General features: G+C 46.7%; 1 long non-coding RNA gene across 1 annotated transcript in view; it reads right to left on the bottom strand.

Annotated features, from left to right (window-relative positions):
• Window positions 1-7,481, bottom strand: part of LOC126913557 (uncharacterized) — a 66,577-nt gene extending 59,096 nt beyond the window's left edge. The window contains exons 1-2 of the long non-coding RNA XR_007709109.1: window positions 7,345-7,481; window positions 3,249-3,305 (exon numbers count right to left, since the gene is read on the bottom strand). This is a non-coding gene — a long non-coding RNA (uncharacterized LOC126913557). The remainder of the gene's footprint in view (window positions 1-3,248; window positions 3,306-7,344) is intronic.
• Between the last annotated feature and the right edge of the window lie 6,678 nt (window positions 7,482-14,159).

The following is a 14,159-nucleotide window of genomic DNA, read 5'->3' as shown; positions in this document are numbered from 1 at the left end:
CACAAGGGTGGCTGCTACCACGGTTCAGTTTAGCATTTGTGTTTCTCCCTCTCCCTTTCAGGTTTTCCCAGGAGGTCCAAAAAAAGGAAAAAACATTTACAGGAGCAGAAGGCCTTTTCTGTGCTGGAAACGTCTTTCTTTTCCTCCCTCCCTCTGTTTTAGGAGGGTGGCAATGCTATGAAAAGACCGGATCTTGTTTTACTTTATTGCCATTAGGGGCAAAGTAAAAAGAGAGAGACCTATAAACACAAAGATGCCAAGATACAAGGAGCCTACATGCTTGAATGCCCAGCCCTGGCTGCTTTGTTCCATGAGTAATAATCGGTATGGTGACAGAGGTCATATGTGTACATTTGCCACAATGGAGAAAGAGGAGGTGCAAAGAGATGCACTTTATGCCAACAGCCCACTTCGTTTCCTGTGGCACAGGATCCCTTTGTACCTTGCACAAAGCCCAAACCTTTTTATTCGCATTTCTCCACCGGATGGACACCTTCTGTTCTACTTTTCCTCTCCAAAGCAGTAGGTGCTATAGAAATGCTTCTGAGCAATTCAGTGCAGAAAATGTTTGGGGCGACAAAACCAAACATTTCCATCTGAGCACCACAAACCCACCTGGAACCCAAAGCGCATGGCCGGTAACAAGATTTAACTATAAACTTTGAATCCAGGCCAGGGCGGTTGAAGTTTCACTAAATTCAGTTATCCCAGGCTAATTTTGTGCCTTCTGGGGCAGTGGCTCCCAGCACAGCACCTGGAAATCTCATACGCTGCAACTCCGGAGCACTTCACATTCCTCTGAAGCTTGACCTTCCCAGCTGGCCCCGCTGCCCTGACCCACAGCAGTAACCCCTGGCCAGGTACTCCTGGGTTAACTGTTGGGAAGCACGAGCTCTAAATGTCCAAGGAAGGCAGTAACTTTGCTTTATGTGAAGCTCATGTTCTGATACAGCTTCTTAAATTTGCCTCTCTCTGCTGAAGAGCACAATGAGCTCAAATCCCAACACCAAACATTGGGCTGAATTGCAGTTTCAACGAGATAGTCCAGGAAATTATTCAATACCATCACATTGCAGATCCCGGGTTCTCTCCTTTCTGTCCCCAATTTCAGAGGATTTGGTGGCTGTGGATAAAAAAAATCAAGCAAGGTAGGAGGAAGGGATGTGTAAAACACTACATGCTCTATCCCAGTCCTTGCATACAGCCCCACAGCACAGTACCAAAGTTTTCCATCCAAGTTTTCCACAGCCCACTGCAGAGCACGATGCTCAGCCTTCCTGTGGGGGACCTTGGAAGCAATAAGCTAGCCCTATAGAAATCCTGGACTATTGATGAACTGCATGGGGCAGGGGGGGAAGCCTGCAGCTACACAGTCAGGTCATGAGACCAAAAACCACTTATTTCAATAGAATAATAAGAGCAGCCAGGTGCTTAATCTCAGTATTTGTAGAGAATTTCAACTTACTTGCTTACACATCATTTAAGTTTCACATTATTGTCCATTAAAAAAAAAAGGAAAGAATATGATAAAGTGCAAAGTAAAAAATTAAAATTAAAAAAAAAACACCACCAGCACTGTAGTCCAAAAAGAGTTTTCAACACAAAAACAAAGGCTTTGTCCTTCCACATTCCACAATACAAATTTCAAAACATTTAAGCAACAATGCTCAGATCCAAAACACTTCCAGACCATCAAGGTGAGACTTTTGATTCAGGCTCATGAACCAGGACATGGTTGAAAAAGGTTTAGAAACCTAGCAAAATTTTAATATCCATTCCAGCCTGTGTGACCAAAGGGATTATCCCAGAATGGCTCACCTGATTAGTTATACAAATGCCTTTCTTTTTTTTTTTTTTCCCCCCTTTTAATCCAAGACCGTGCAGAATGCCAAATGGGAGAATGGAGCGGGCTGTGTACTGGAATGTCTGAAGGCTGCAGACTTGGGATTTATATTCCATGTTGAATTCATTGTTCTCTCTCCCACCCCCGCTGCCCTCTAAAAAATGCTGCAGCCATGACAGAAATAAATTAGCCCGAGGTACAGGTCACACCTTCAAGGGCAGTAAGCGTTCTGGGTAAAATCAATAGAGAAGATGGGAGTCTCTAGCAGCTGAAGCAGAAAGAATGACACATTGATAGCTTTACATATACCCAAACAAAGGCACTTTGGAACAACCCCAGTCCCTGCTGCCTTGTGAACACAAAGCTCGGGTTTTTTCAACCACCTGAACCCCAACAGCAAGACAGAGGCGATTGAGAAAGAAGCCCGTTTCTCTGGGGAATTTGCATATCGATGCAGAAAAATCTGCTTGTTTGCAAATCTGCTTGTTTGCATATCGATGCAGGAAGGGGCTCCAGATGCTGAATTCTGGCCCAGGTTACAGCTCCCACAAACTTTCACAGAGATCAGAATCCGCACACAACTTCGGCTGGAGTTTTGTGGCACTGTGCAGCCTCTCAAGTGGCAGGAGCTGAAGCCTCAGACAAAAACTCCCATGAACTTTGGTGAACATAGAAATGAGTTCCACCTCATTTCGGGAGGCATCACCACCAGACACTAGCACTGTGTGTTGCTTTAAAATCACGAGTGAAATTAATGAATGCAATGAATAATTTACTCCAAATCACCTACAGTCTTTCAGAACCTTAAACCCAAGCTTCAGTACTTACAAATCACAGTTCGTCTGAAATTGGGTGATTTAAGTTTCACAAGGATATGGAACATAGTAAGATCCACACAGAAGTCTAGTGGTTTTTACTAACACCTCCATGGTGAGTTCAGTATTAACTCTCAGAGCGAGACACGTAACCTTTTCAGACACTCCGTACATCCCCCGGGGTTCCAACCTGCATTTTCAGGTTCCTAAAAGCTTTAAAGCCTGATCTAAGCTCCCACAATATTTCTAAAAATAGGACCTAGACTCCTCAGTCCCCCGGGAGTTTCTGAAATTGCTGCCCAGGAGGTTTCTCACCAGGCAGAGCTAAAAGCTCGTCCTCTTCTGTCCCTCTAAGACTTCCCCCGAGACAACTCCGGCCCAACCACAGCAGGATCTAAAACCAAACGAACCCTGATTTCATGCAACGCCAGCAAGGGAATGCCAAACACGTAACTTTCCCCTCGCCTCCTTGTTTGTTTGCTTTTCCTAAACCCACATAACATTAACATGTGCATTGTTCTTTGATCATTAGACTCCCACTTCTGCCTGTGTTGAAATACTGTGCAGTTTTGAACTAAATTTGTACTTACATTTACGGAGCCTGTGAACAACATTGTAAATGGAATTGTTTTCATTCCCAATGCTGCCTGTGAAAATAAATGGGAGGATTCAACATTAACACCAGTGCTGCATTAAACAATTATCTTTGCATACAGTCACTGTCCCTTCTTACATCTCAAACACATAGCAACAACGTGACAATACCTGTAAATATCTCTCTATTCTGGGAAAAAATTAAAACTAAAATCTACCTCCTGAGGAGAAGCATTCCTCAGGCATCACCTGTGTTTTGCGGCTGCTCTGAAGGCCTTTGCATTTGTGGATGGCTTCTTGAACCCACCAGTGCAGAGAGAGAAGAAAGAGACTGCTTCACTTTAGTCACCAGAGAGGAGAAGACACCACTTAGGCTCCTAATTCAGGTCCTCGGGGCTGCCCCCTGCAAACCCCCCAAGCTCGCTGGCTCTCAGCTGGCTCCGCAGGAGTCGCAGGCGCTGAAGCTCCGCGAGGGGCCATGACTGGCTCGGGAACAGACTTCAGCAAGAGGTGACTGATGGAGCAGGGTGGAGCTGTGAAAACTCCGCTGGTGAAGATGTTAAAAGCCTTTTAAAAAAGTCACAGCAGCACTCTTTGGGAAGTGTTACTTGGAGGCACGCAGCCTCCACCAGAAATCGTAGGTGAGGGAATCCATCTTTCCATGAACTTGTGAGGATGCTTTTAGCTGGGCCACAGCCTTCCAGCTCCTACTGGCTCACCCCCTGCAGCTACTTTCAAATAAAGTGGGGAAAGAAAGGCACATTCAAGATCTTCCCAAGAAAGACCAAACTCACCTGCCTCCAAATAAATATCAGATCGAACAGCCTACACTGACTTGCCTTCCTGTTCTGTTGTGTTTTATTTCTTCTCAAGGGCAGAAACACAGGGCAATAATCCCCTTTACTGCCTGAGATACTCTAAAACACTGCCTGAGGTACCATTACCAGCTTTTGCCCCGTGCTTCCATGTTAAACACGAAAATAACTAAATAAAATATTTGCACATACTGAAATGCAGCGCAAACTGCGCTTCTTCAACAGAGATGCAATGTCACCTAGTGCAGCTTTCTCTAAAATAAATCCTCCCCTATTTGTTCTGTATTTCCATGTGTTTAGCGACACAAAGTCCTGCCCAGCTTTGGAGAGCATTCCCCTAACCGCAGAAGCGCAGTATCTGCACGGATCGCGTTTACCACCCGCAGGTCAGGAATGCCCCATCAGAGGTACACCCACTTGGCGCCTGCTTCCCTACAGCCGTGCCGACAGCGGCTGACTCGCTTTTCTGAGTGACTTCGCCAGGGTGTTTGGGATGGGTCTTGACATCCTGATACTCAAAACGCTCAGAGCAATCACCGTCTTCAAAAGAGGATGTCGCTGTGGCAGCTCTGAAACAAGGAGGCTGCCACAAATAACTGCTCCAGAAAGCCGAGGCTGTTGGGTTTCTGCTCTGCACATCCCAGGACTGAAACAGACTCGCAGCGAAGGTAACCTCGTGCTCAAGGCGACAGGATACATCCCATTCCTGCACCTCCTGCTTTCTCTATTCGAATTTCACCTCTGCCTGTTGATGATGGCTGGTTTCGGAAGATATGCCTTCATTTCAAAGAGCAAGATCGCAGATGGAAATCCGAGGAGAGCCACATTGTAAGGTTTTTTTTCCCATTTAAATCATTAACAAGTCAGGATTCAGCACAAAGATGGAAGGCAGATAACTATGCTACACGCCTTGGCACCAGCTCGCTCCCCTCTGGAGGTAAATGAAACCTTAGGGATAGCTTCCTATCCCTAGGAAGGAGGGCCTTCCACCAGCTAGGGCATCCCCTCCTCTTTTTTAAAAAATAAATAAGGATATAAGTTTGAAAAGCTGTGGATTTCTCTTGGGAGTACCTGGAAAGATGGAGGATGGAAGTAGAGATGGGTGAGAGGCTAAACAATTTGTTGGCCAAAATCTGGCTGCTACTCATGCAGCAGACTTCACTGTTATACATCACAGGCAGGGTTCTTGAGATCTGGGCTCCACGTCCAAAGAGATGCTGTACACTTGTAACTTCTGCAAGTCTACAATCTGCAAAATCTTAACCCTACGATGGGAAAAGAAATAATCCAAAAACATTTCCTGTCTCTAATTATATTTTGCATGTGAAGTGGATTCCTACAAAACTGCTGGATTTGGACACCTGAAAGCGAACAATGGAATGGGGCAGGCCATGTGCCACGTGCTGGATGAGGACGGTATTTTGCCTTTCCACTGTCACTAAAAGGATCCAAGCTAAACCTGTGGGCCTGAAAGGTCCAAAAGCTGGTGTCTGGAACCCAAATCTGGACGTGCATTTCTGAAGCCTGGGCTTATCACTTCCCTGCAACACAAGGCATTTTTCTTCAAAAAAAATATGCAGAGAAGCTTCCAAGAAAGCCTCCCGGTCGCCCTCCCCATTTCACAGCTAAGGAAATGGAGGGACTGCACACACAGAGGGGAGGGAGGGAGGGAGCCTGCTGCGGCCTCACCGTGCCCGTGGCCATCTGCAGCACAACCCTCGCTGCCTCCGTAATCCCCTGCAGGTTGCTAAATCAAAGAGGAGAAATAACGCAAATAAATTTTCCCAGCCTTCTCACATCAAAAAAAAAAAAAGCCTTCCTAGGATCTCAGGGGATAAGGGAAAGGAAAGATCAGAGAGCTTCGGCTTTGGTCATTTGCAGATTTCTTCTGCTTGGCCTAGCTGCTCCCCGTCCCTCCGCGTGCACACAGCAGGTAATCCTGGTGGGAACCAGCCGAAAGACCCCGTGTCACCCACTCGTTCCTACTTTTGCTCTCCCCTCACCCTTTGCAAAGAAGAGATGCTGTGTTTTTTTCTGCAGAGTTTCCAGCTGTGAGTGGTGAGCAGCAGCACAACCTATTATTGTACTTGGCTAATGCATTATGCACTCCCAACCCAGTAACCAGGAGCACGCATCGTGACTAACCTGTTATCCTTTTCCTGAAATCCTTTGCATAGGGAATCAGTTTCCAGCTTAAAATAACCAAGTAGTAAACATACAGATTGTAAACAGAGGGATTTCGCATTGGCATGTAGAATTATTTCTTCAATTATCTCGAGTTGTGAAAATTCAGAGAATTTGACTACTGACGCTGCACGTACTTTTCACACTTGGAAAATTAAATGCTAACTTTTGATAAGCGACATAACCTTCCTGAAGAGCACTGGAGGACAAAATTTAACAACAGCAACTACCAAGCGTTTCTGACCTGCTTCAAACAATCATTAACCACTGACAATTTCTAATTATTTGAGTCCATTTTGCTTCTTATTCAGTGGTCATTTTGTTTCTTGACCACTTGGCCTACGTTCAGAAAAATCTCCATTAGGGAGCACAAAGTCTCAAAAGAAAAATTATTCTTTCCTCTTTCTAAGGCTGGGAATGTTTCAAACCCTCAAGAGATGGGAGTTCTAAATACGTCTTTAAAGCCAAAAAGTAGAAAGCACTTAAAAAATTTAAGAGCACAATAGCCTGTTACATTAAAACATGCTGTTATCAAATAAAATAGCTTTCTCGCACCCTTCTGCTAGCAGTTTTGCAATTCATTTTCCAGAAAAAAAACTGCAAACATATTAAAAGACAAAACATCTACACTCAGACTGGAAATGATCACATGAACAAGCCACAAGATTTGCTTGATAACATTCAGAGTTTATTATTCAAGACTGAGTCTCATTTTCAGCTCTAAGGGAGAGGGCGGGGAGAGAAGGGGGAACAGGCTTTTAAAGCACACACTTGAAGTAAAGGATTGCATTTGCAGGAACCACTAAAAAGAATAAAGAAAAGAAAGGAAAAAGTAAAGAAAGCACACCTCTATGCTACCAGCAGCCCAGGCTTTCAAAAACGAAGCTTAGCTCCCCAAAATCTACTCACTGTGTTTCCACTAGAACCAGGTTTACCTTAGCAGAGAGGCTGAGCCCTCTGAGAGCTGCTAAAACTTTCTGAAAGTTCAGCTCTGCTGCAGATGGGGAGGGACACGGGAGAGCAGAAAGGAAAGCAGTAGCCCCAAGTCCCAAGCTGCTGGCAAAGTTCGTTTCTCTGCACCCCCCTTACTGACCTACGAAGTCTTCGTTTCACAGGTAGCAAAGTTTGTCCTCCTCCTCCTGCCAGAGTCACGCGTGCACGCAGGCACGCTGCATGGCTGCGAGCACCCTGCTCTGCAAAAGAATATTGTTTCCAGTCTTCCCGTGACTAAGGAGAGAAAGAAAAATGCAGTCCGGCCAGGTACTGTTTCTTCGTGAAAAGTAAATCCGGCATTCTGGAATGAGTTCAAACATAGGGCTTGACAGGCAAAGGAGAAAAGCTTTTTTCACTGAGCATGCTTAGTCCTGCACAGCCTGCACACTTAATGAACATTACTTCCTTCCCAGTGGTTACTCCTAGCAGAAATCCACACCCCCTCCTCTTTCAGAAGTCAGGAATGCAGCTGAAACCAAAGTCCAGAAAACATGCCCGACACCCAGACAAGGCCCCACAGATCAATAAACTCAGGTTGTGACCTGCAGGTCACTTTGTCAAACAGGACATCAGGCTGAGTTTTTTCTGCACTTGGTATAGTTTGCTTTATGCTTCGGCTAATGCTGCTCGCTCCCCAGAGAAAATAAAACTGCACCAGCTTTTAAAGAATGATTAAATGCTTCAATAACAGATGGGAATTCTTCAAATCTTCTCTTCCCAAACATGCTTTAAAATGGGGAAAGAACGCCGCATGATGAAGTTTTTCAGAAAAAAAATTAGTTCGTCAGATTCCTGAACAAAAGTTACTCGAATTTGTCATAGGCGAAGATTATCTGGTAACAAATAAACCCCTTTCATTTAATTAGGGCCTAATCCTGTCCTGTCTGCAATCCCGTGGAGTTTTGTCCTTCCCTCCAGTGGGAATTGCACCGAGGCTTTGGATCACAAACGCTTTCAGGCAAGAGCTGGGGCGACTCCAATGCCCCGCACAGGACAGACTGGTTTTGGTGCTTCAGTTTGCCATTTACAACATTGCTGTGTCTGAGGGCTCGAACAACGGGCAGCACAAGGCCCCCTCCTCACAAAATCCACAAGAGTCACCGAAGAAAAGCAATTCTGCAAAATTGCATGGGTTATTTTTAAAGCTTTTCATTATATTTCGAGCTTTGCGGTTGCTTTCCAATTTTTCCTTCAGGTCGCACTTCGCTCTCCCATGCCAGTTCTCACCCCCAACAGGACCGGGAATTTGGCCTTTTGTAACAAAGTCTGCGCTGGCCCCGAGTGCTGTGTCCCGGCCTCCATGAAAACACCGCGTGTCCGAACAGTTATAACGAAATAACAGAGGCCATAACGTGGTGGGAGCAAGGAGCACTAGTCAGAATTAAAACTGGATGGGCTGTTACTATCCCCAAGACCCCTAAGGTGATGAATAGCGCTCTGCATTTTAAAGTAGATTAGAAAAAAATCAGGACCTCTGTGCCTGAGCAACTCCAGGCTGAACGAGGCTGTGGGTTCTGATTTGAGCAGGACAGGCCATGGCAGAGCTTAAATCCCTGGGCTCCAAATGTCCCAGGCCTTTAAAGCAGACCCAATGTAGAAAGCAAATGTTTCTGTACTCCCACGGCTAAGTTTCAGGATCACTGGGGGGTCTGTTGCTCCTAAGGGCAATCCAAATTTTTTACAAAGTTTTAACTGCCCACACATCCCCGCTCTTCCTGGTTTCACTCAGGATCATAAAAGAAAAAGCCCCAAAACTGCCTGACAAAAACAAGCCGTGCTGTATTTCTAGCTTGCTTAATTTAAGATTTTGGAAATCCCCAGAGAAAGCTTCCTGTACATTTGGAGAAGCAGCAACTTCAGGCTAACCAAACCCCAGCGTGCCAACCTAAAGACTTTTCCTTTTGGTACACTTCCATTTCATATCCCAAAGCTTTCCTGTGGCCTGGAAAGTCCCTAACAGGACAAAAAAAGCTGGCAGCTCAACTGGATTTTTATCCCTGGACATCTCAGACACTTCCCATGGCCGTGCAGGTCAGCTGCCCTAGAGAACTCAGCCTGCCAGGGGTTCATTAACCCCAAGACATCAGAAGCAGGTAGACAAAGCGCAGCTTATTCATTACTAAAAGAAATTACCCTAAAACTCTGAGCTGATGAACCCAGGGCTTAAACACAAGTTCACTTAGCAATTCGTGGTGATTTTAGACATCCTTGTCTCCCTCAGTAGCTCATTACCACTCCTGCAGCCCAGCAGGATGAGCAGAGCACGCGTATGTTATGATGCGGCGTGTCCAAGAGCTTACCCTGAATTCCCACCAGAAGCAGGCGCCAAACCTATGGACAGAGCACCAAGCACCTCAGCATGCCTGTGGGCTTCATCCTCATGGTCCAAACCAACAGATAGAGCACCAAGCACTTCAGCACGTATGTGGGCTTCATCCTCGTGGTGTGCTGCTGGGATGGCAGCTTTGGTAGAGCGATAGCAACCTGCTAGGGAGACTAACACGGGGACACCACAGCTATCCACAAGTCAGCAAGTGTTTCAGCCCTCCCTGGCACTCTAAAGCGAGCTGTTGCATGAGCTGCTTCAGATTTTCAAGTTTTAGCCATGCCCTGTCCCTGCAGAGCTCCGCCAGCCCAGCAATGTTTGTGGCGGAGCTGCCGAGCACCTCGAGGCTGCTGCGTGGTGCTCAGGAGCCATTTCCCTTGCGCCCAGCCCAGCCCTGGCAGCCGAAGGCATGCCACAAATGTGCCGTCTGTGAGCCACAACGGAGGGAGCAGCCCGCTGATCCCCTTCATGCCCAATTACCCACAGCAGTTGGCACGACGATTTGTTTAGCACAGCGTTGGCCTCGCTTGCAGACGAGCCCTGTGTCCAAACGGGAAGCTCTCTGCCTCCAGTTTTCTTCTCAAAGGAAAAATCGTTTGGGGCACTCAAGTCCACGAAACTATAGCCTGCTGTGAACTGTTTGCAGACTACATGGAGCACAGCATGCCAGCAGTACAAGGCCTGTACCTCAAGACAATCTCAGCTATACATTTTGTGTCCTGCCACAGGGTTACTGGGTTCTCTGAAGAAAATTGGGACCAGCCCTACCTGCCTCTAAGCTGGGGCTTCAGGGTGACATACCAGAAAGCAGTCTGAACTGGATTTCAGCGGGCATAAGGCACTTATACACCCTTCAGGCTGCAGTTAGGGCCTTTAAATAGCAAAGAGTTGGGCAGGATTGTAAAGGACCAGAACAAGGAGACTTGTCCTATACCGAGAAGCTATTAGGGGACTCAGAAATGGACCATCAGCAACCGGGGAACACATTCTCCTTCGGGTATCCGCGATTCAGTACAAGGACCAGGGCAAGCCTAGATAAATGAAAAGCCTACAGGAAAGTGCACAAGCTTTAGACAGAGGAACTCCTTGGGTTTGGGGCTGCTGCCTACGTATTTAGTCTAACCAGTAAGCTGTGCCCCAAGGCGCAGACCTGAAACAGACTTTGGCGTGGCATCAGTCCCTCCTGGGGTGAAGAACAGAGCCCACCAACGCACATTCACCAAGATCCAGTAGGGAACTGTTGTTGCCAGTCCTAATGAGAGCCAAATGGCTGCCCCTCCCAGAGCTAACAGCTCCAGCTGGGGCAGCTTTGCTTCTCTTTTCCCCCTAGGATGCATAAAATGCGTTTTTGCTCTCCTTCCTGACACCAGAAAAGGCTGGATCGCTTCCCACTGTACTGTGAGAGCTTGAAACTTGGCCATGCTATTTACAGCATCTTCTTTGCCCGGAGGAATTGGAGCCGCATCGTGAATTTTTCCACCATATGCAAGCAGCAGGCGCGGCTGCATGTGCCAGCACCGCTACCCAGCGAGCTGAGCCCTACCTGCCGGTGCTTCCCCGCGGCCGCTCCAAGTACTACGGCGAGAGATTTCCTGAGGGACGCAGTCTGCTGGCACTCAGCTCCATTGTTCTTGGTGCTCGGATGCATCCATCCTTCAATTGTTAGCGGGAAAGGACAAATTAAAGAAAGACCCTGAAGGGTGGGGCTCCCTTTCTGGTCTTCTCAGCAGAAATGTTAGCTTTTGGCTGTGCAAAGGTTTTTCAAAAGGAGTTAAGTGACTCAGAAACCTCACATCTATTGATTTTCAGCAGGAATGGGGCTCCCAGATTCCTGCTGGAGCTGCAGAAGAGCTCGTTCTGCCTGGGAGCGTTTGGAGAAACAGCCAGTCCTTCCCACCAATCCTTTAATCACCCTGAGAGGGGCTATGGGGCCCCTAGGGGCCCTAGGTAATGAGGTACAACTTGGGGTGAGTTTTAGGGTGCCAGCAGTGGGGCTGGCCTCAAGGAGCACAGCGAGGCTGGAAACCTCCCAAACAACAAACCACGGAGCCCTCCGTTGGCAGAGCAAGCAGATGTGGGTTCCCAAAGACGTGTTTTTCCTTGGCTTCCCATTTACTCTGTGAAGCTCATTCCTACCTTGCACAGAGGAAAATGTGACCCAGAAGACTTTACTCCTACAGACGCTTGGCCAGCAAGTGAGCAGCCCACCCTGTTAAGAAGGGCTCTGCCTGGCTTTAGGCAATGGTGTGTGGGCAAACGTCCCCAGGAGAGGTGCCCCCAGGAGATCCCAGCACAGGGAAAAAGGATGCTGCAGGAGGAAACTGAGCTGGTGCCAGCAAAGCGGGCTGTCTCCAAGCGAGGGAGATACAACCCTGAGTTTTTGCCCCTTTCTCCCCTCAGGGCTGCCACAGCAACATTCAGCATCCACGTTACAGAAGGGCTTTTTGTGGAGATGCAGTGAAAGTACCGAGCTTCAAGTCTGAACAAAATGCTGACCCGTTATAGGGCTTTTAGCATTGACATATTATTAGGATATTAAGACTACGTGCCTTTGGTCAAACCCAAGTAGCTGGGCTCAGAGGCAAGAAACTGAGAGAAACTGTACAACTGTATACAAAGATTTGAGCAAACTGTCTAAAAAATATCTTTCAACCTTAGGATCTATTATGATAGAGGAGTTATTGCCTTCATCTATTGATAAAATATGAAATATGAGTAGCTGGTTGTTTTCCAGAAATCAGCGGGTAATCTATACATATTAAACCATGAGAAGGTTTCACTTTGAAGGCGGTGCAGAGAACTTGCTCGCTAGGACAGGACAACAGAGCAGTTATGGGGAGTGCAGCAGTTCCCAAGCCATGGATGGTTTTCCATGTAACTTTGGGTGAGACCCTTCACATCTCCGATCAAAAGTAATCAAAGGAATTGGATGTAATTATTACAAAGTTACTGTGATAGATCTGAGACAGCACTGGAAAAAGGCTATGATTAATGCAGAAAAGAGCCAGCCACGGCTGCAAAATTCCCAAGGAATCAAACTCAACTTTACATTAAGATGTAAAGCAAAAGAAAAAAGGAAGAAAAAAAAAGGAGCAAAGCAAGCATGCTCTCACACCACTCTGACAGCAGAAGTGTTTTGAGGAGAGCGTCCCATGCCAGGGTGAAGGTGGCGACACCTCCAGAAGCACATCCCCTGCAGAGCAGGGCACAAGATGCCAGGAGCCAGCCCAGTGCACCTCGCTCAGCCTGCTGCAAAGGGTTGCACTTCTTCCTGCTCAGGGCAAGGCGAGCAGCCCTGGCAGCACCAGCTGATCCGACCTGCCTCTGCTCACCTCTTATTTCACAGGAGCTGGGAGCTGTGGTTGGCATTCCTCAAAAACATGGACTGCTTGATTCCTCCTGACCTACAAGACTTTGCTTTTCAGTTATACGAGTTTTTCAGAGTCTTCTTGCAGGATAACAAATAATAAGTATTTCCTAGGACAACCTAAGGTTTTCTATTCCAGACAAATAAATTTGATCAAGGGAGGAGAAAAGACAAACTGCACTAGCAACAGCACTGAGCTCAGGGAACTTCATTTTTCACAGTTCAAATGAAAACCACAGGAGAGTTGTTTCAAAGCTAAATGTTTTGTGTGCACAGGTACGTATGATAAATACTGGCAGAAAGATGCTGGTGCAGTGCAATGCTTCTGGAGGGGCTGTGCTGTGTCTCTACATTGAAAATATCTAAACTGCAATAAGACACAATACTTAAAAAGGGAAAAAAAAAGAAAAAAGCCTGTCTACCCTAATCAATATTTGTTAGTAATTTCTGATATAAGGGAAAAACATTTAGAGTTTTGCTTCTGATCAAGCATAACTAAAGCCATTATCTCACACTGAATCGGTGGGATGGTTTTGCCAGCATAGAAGGACTCGCCCTTTATCAGCCTCTTTGGGATTAACGAGTTTGCTGGTTCCTAATCCCAGCAGAGCCAGCAGTCTGGTAGAGGTGTCAGTCGAGCAGGGCACAGTGCAGTGAGTATCAGCACCCAAACATGAGAAAGTTAAGAGCAGATAACCACTAGTAGCACTGCAAGGGACAGGCGAAAAGGCAGGAGGGTGTTTTCAGATATCATGGAATGAGACTGGACCCTGGAATCTAATGGCAGCTCTTCCAAAAGCCAGACAGGGTCGGGTGGTGTTTTGCTTTGGCTTTTGTTTTGTTTTTAATTCTCCATGATCTTACATCCAAAGATAGAAGATTTCTTTGAAAGGCAACTACGTTCCTCTGACGGGCCATTCCAACATAAAGCAAACCCCCTGCTACGTGGCCAGCCAGAACCAGAACCTCAGTCCACCAGTTCCTGCGTGCAGGCCTCCAGACTTAGCTCTTCCCAGGCACTTTCCAGGAGCTAGCAGCAAAAGCAAGTTCCATATTTCGTCCAAAAACATCTCAGAGGAAAATGATAACTGTCTATATACACAAAGGAGCTGAGACATTAAAAAAACAAGGCAATAATATCCTTCTCCCCAGTCACCTCCCTCAGCTAAAAGCCAGCACAGTCTGCCTTAAATTTCAGCTCCGAGTGCTTTTCACAGGATAC

This window comes from Cygnus atratus, chromosome 22 (assembly GCF_013377495.2).
Source record: "Cygnus atratus isolate AKBS03 ecotype Queensland, Australia chromosome 22, CAtr_DNAZoo_HiC_assembly, whole genome shotgun sequence".
Taxonomy (NCBI): domain Eukaryota; kingdom Metazoa; phylum Chordata; class Aves; order Anseriformes; family Anatidae; genus Cygnus; species Cygnus atratus.
Note: the sequence above shows the minus strand (reverse complement) of the source record. Positions and strands in the feature narration are given on the sequence as shown.